This window comes from Phyllopteryx taeniolatus, chromosome 21 (genome assembly GCF_024500385.1).
Source record: "Phyllopteryx taeniolatus isolate TA_2022b chromosome 21, UOR_Ptae_1.2, whole genome shotgun sequence".
Taxonomy (NCBI): Eukaryota; Metazoa; Chordata; class Actinopteri; order Syngnathiformes; family Syngnathidae; genus Phyllopteryx; species Phyllopteryx taeniolatus.
This window is the reverse complement of record NC_084522.1, coordinates 14952168-14957318: the sequence shown is the minus strand read 5'-3', so window position 1 is coordinate 14957318 and position 5151 is coordinate 14952168.

Below are 5151 nucleotides of genomic sequence, written 5' to 3'. Positions count from 1 at the left end.
CCTCGCCACTGCTTCCCACACCCAAGACAACCTGTGATCAAACAAGGTTTTCCTCTTTCAGATCCAGGTTTAATAACCCGGCGTCCCAAAAGTTTTGTCCATATTGTGTATTTATTAACAGTTACACACTCCCACAGGAATAATTGGCTTGCAAGGATTGAGAAGATTCTTAAGACGCGTTTTTGTAACAGCTGAATTTGTTTCAGCAGCGTGTGAGGTCACAAGAGGCTCGGCTTTATTGGAAAAAAAAAAGCAGGAGACGCCAGAATTGTGACATCGAGTTTGTTTGTTCGAGTTACTTTAGAGGCACCCAGAGACCTTCAACCAGTGGGAAAAAAAACTCTATTGGTTTACAGTGGTTATTTATTGGTGCAGCTGCGTTTCTAGGAGTCTTTGCACAGGGTGTGTGCACCAGTTTGGAACAAACCAGATTCTGCTTATCCAAAGTTCAGATCGTAGATAGTTTGAGCAATTTCCACTTCCACTCTTAGCTGAGTAAAGCGAGCCTTTAGTTCGACATGTCAAACGTGGTACTGTTGCTTATCAAATGTCGTCATAATAGAATGACAAGTCAGACGTAACTCACATTTCTCTTAAAATGAATTGGTGCACAAGTGAAAGACATCGCAATTTTAATAGTTAAAAAAAAAAAAAGCTCTCTTTGATACCTAGTGATGACACAGCCTTAATGTTTTAAATGCGAGTCTGCCTATTTCTTTCCATTCATCTCATAATGATCAAACAAACATTCTTTTCACCTCGGAAGACACCGGATAGTGAGCTCATCCTCGGCATTAACCCCAAGCAGTTTATACTCTTCACTTCTGTTTTCATAACAATAAAATACTATAGCAACGCAGTGAAAGTTTTTTAATGCAAACGAACGTCTCTGTATTTACTTGATATGCTGTTTAATCTAAACTGTGCTTTCCTTTGGCAGTGTTCCAGGTCACTCCTGCTTTCTGCTCAGACGTCACAGAACATGTAAACAAATGTCTAAGAACTTGAGTTAGAGACCAAATAATTACCTGTGGTGGACCCAAAAAATGTGTGACTGGCATTGCTTTGAGTAAGGCATAGAACTCCTAACTCTAACACTGAATCCCCTTTGTGTATGCCCATTGAATACTGATTATATGTCCAGATGTATAACAGACCCTTTCCACAAAAAAAATTATATCATGGAAAAGTTTATTTATTTACATAATTCCATGAAAAAAATTAAACTTTCATAGATTATATAGATTCAGAGCCCACAATTTAAACAATTTCAAGTATTTATTTATTTTTTCATAATTTTTGGACTTCCAGCTGAAAAAAACCCCACAAAATCAGGAATTCCAAAAATTTGAATACTGTGAAGAAATCAGCCCAAATTTTGCAGGCCATAAATATTTTCAACTGAGTGTCACACACTAATCACCTCCTAAACGCAAAGCACCTGCACAAGTTTCCCCAGGTGTTATTAAATTGCTTCAGTTTGGTTCAATTATCTCAGTTGGGTTCAATATGGGGAAGACTGCAGACTTGACAACTGGCCAGAAGACCATCATTGATACCATCCATAGGATGGTAAGCCACAAAGGTTCATAGCTAAGGAGGCTATGGAGGTTCACAGAGTGCTGTGTCCAAGCATATCAATGGAAAGTCTAGTGGAAGGGCAAAATGTGGCAGGAGAAGATGCACCAGCAAAAGAGATGACCGTGGGCTTCAGCAGATTATCAAACTGAGAAGATTCAAGAATTTAGCAGCGATCCAGAAAGAGTGGAATGAGGCGGGAGTCACAGCTTCAAAAACCACCACATTCAGACGCATCCGGGAGATGGGCTACAACTGTCTGGTTCCTTGGGTCACGCCACTTCTGAGCCCGAGCCAACGTAGAAAGTGTCTCAACTGGGCCAAGGAGAAGGAGTACTGGACTGTTGACCAGTTGTCCAAGGTCCTCTTTTCCGATGAAAGTGTGCCTTTCATTTGGGAATCAAGGTCCAAGGGTTTGGAGGAAGCCGGGTGAAGAACAGAACCCAAGCTGCTTGAGGTCCAGGGTTCGGTACTCCCAAACCACCCTCCACAGGACTCCCTGAGGGACACGGTCAAACGCCTTCTCCAAGTCCACAAAACACATGTAGACTGGTTGGGCGAACTCCCATGCACCCTTGAGGACCCTGCCGAGGGTGTAGAGCTGCTCCAGTGTTCCACGACCAGGACAAAAACCACACTGCTCCTCCTGAATCTGAGATTCGACTTCCCGACGGACCTTCCTCTCCAGCACCCCTGAATAGACGTTACCATGGAGGCTGAGGAGTGTCATCCCCCTGTAGTTGGAACACACCCTCAGGTCCCCCTTCTTAAAAAGGGGAACCACCACCCCAGTCTGCCAATCCAGAGGCACTGTCCCCGATGTTCATGCGATGTTGCAGAGGCGTGTCAACCAGGACAGCCCCACAACATCCAGAGCCTTTAGGAACTCCGGGCGAATCTCATCCACCCCCGGGGCCTTGCCACCGAGGAGCTTTTTTAACTACCTCGGTGACCTCAAACCCAGAGATATGAAGGCGCGAAACATGGTCCACTTGGTCTCGATGTCCCCCGCCTCCCCCGGAACATGAGCAAAGTTCTGTCGGAGGTGGGAGTTGAAACTTCTTCTGACAGGGGATTCTGACAGACATTCCCAGCAGATCCTCACAATACCTTTGGGCCTGCCACGTCGGACTGGCATCTTCCCCCACCATCGGAGCCAACTCACCACCAGGTGGTGATCAGTTGACAGCTCCGCCCCTCTCTTCACCCGAGTGTCCTGGTGCCAAGTGCACGTGTGGACACCCTTATGCTTGAACATGGTGTTCGTTATGGACAATACGTGACGAGCACAGAAATCCAATAACAGAACACCGCTCGGGTTCTGATCGGGGGGGCCGTTCCTCCCAATCACGCCCTTCCAGGTCTCATTGTCATTGCCCACGTGAGCATTGAAGTCCCACAGCAGAACAATGGAGTCCCCAGCGGGAACGCTCTCCAGCACCCCCTCCAAGGACTCCAAAAAGGGTGGGTACCCTGAACTGCTGTTTTGTGCATAGGCACAAACAACAGTCAGGACCCATCCCCCCACCTGAAGGCGGAGGGAGTCTACCCTCTCGTCCACCGAGGTGAACCCCAACGTACAGGCACCAAGCTAGGGGGCAATAAGTATACCCACACCTGCTCGGCACCTCTCACCGTAGGCAACTCCAGAGTGGAAGAAAGTCCAACCCCTGTCGAGAGGGCTGGTACCAGAGCCCAAGTTGTGTGTGGAGGCGAGTCCGACTATATCTAGTCGGAACTTCTCCACCTCACACACCAGCTCGGGCTCCTTCCCTGCCAGAGAGGTGACATTCCACGTCCCTAGAGCCAGCTTCTGTAGCCGGGGTTCGGATCGCCAAGGTCCCCGCCTTCGGCCACCGCCCAGCTCGCACTGCACCAGACGACTATGGCCCCTCCCCCAGGTGGTGAGCCCATGGGAATGGGGACCCACGTTACCCTTTCGGGCTGTGCCTGGCCGGGCCCCATGGGTGCAGGCCCGACCACCAGGCGCTCGCCTTCGAGCCCCCACCACCAGGCCTGGCTCCAGTGGGGGGGCCCGTGACCCGCGTCCAGGCAAGGGAAAACCAAGTCCATTGTTTGTCGTCGTCGTCATAAGGGGTCTAATAGTAGTGTATTCAATTTAATATAGGTCAAACATGATTTTCAAATCATTGTATTCTGTTTTTATTTATGTTTAACACAGTGTCCTAACTTCATTGGCATTGGGGTTTTAATTTCTAAATGATAAATGTTATATTGTTGTGAAGTTGAAGTCCACACTTCAATCATCTGGTTGTTTTACAGTAGTAAATTCATTGTGTTGGTGTATGAAAGCAAAAATCGTAACTTTTATTATCATCCAAATACTTGTGGACATAAGTTTACTTCAAACAGCAGGAAATATTACGCATTTAGTATTTTATTTTTGTACGTACTTTTTTTTTTATTTTATCCATTTTGAGATGTCCAAATTGAGTACTTTTCCTGCTTTAGCTTATTTGACTTTCACAGAAACACTTGGAAAAAGCTAATAAAACTCACCCTTCACTATATGTGGCAGTGGGCAACTTCTACAACGTTTTATCACACAGATGAGATGTTAATTGTCACTCAGTTAGTTCCTCAGACAGTCTCAGGGTGCCTGGAGACAAACACAGGCCCTGTGGCACTTTTCCAGTGTGACTCAAAGAGTAAATGGTTCCGTGGTTCAATTTTAATATTTAAATGGGTCCCACAAAGCAGAAGGGCATGTGATTCGGTGCATCTCACATTTTGGCAGAAAAGGATTGTCGATGTGATGCGGTGCAGAACACAATAATAATCAAAATTGAACATTATCTTTGAAAAGGAAGCATTTTTTTGTATTCGGCTCTTGTATTGAATATTGGATTTTCTTCATTTTCCAACACTACATTTTTACAGTTTTAGGTCACTTAAGAGAAAATGCTAATCCTTAAAAAGAACACGTTAGTGTGTGTGAAGAGCTGAAACTAACACTTTAATTCATAGTAGGTTTGCGCAGGATACTCACCAAGAATATATTCTTGCTGAACCTGTTTTTCTTCTCCACATCGACAAAAAGAAAACTGGCCAAGGCTTACTGCAGCAAGCGAGGACATTATCTGCCTACACGGAAGATGTTTAATGATTAAAGTAAGCGCTGTGCAGTTTCACAGGTCATGGAACATGTGAACAGTTTCCTTTTCCAACCCAAGAAGAAATAGCTCCAGAAAGAAATAAGGCATCCAGCAGGTGCATCAACAACCAGTTGTTGATGCACTATTTTCATTTAAACTTGCATTTGTATGATGCGCTTGAAAAGGGTAGAAATGTCACCTATTCTTAATTAGATCTGGAACATTTATTAAACGCGCTTCATGTTTGTCTTCCACTGTGCAATAGCTGCAAGTGTAGAATATTGTGATGTTTGTTTTCTCCCTTAGATTAGCCCATGCAAACGTGCATGGGCTAATTTTGTTTTGATTTGAAGCTTGTAATAATAATATACAGTACTTAAAAAAAAAAAAGAAAAAACTCAAACACAGCACATCATGACTTGGTCACACATCAAACAAACAAACCAAACATGTTCAG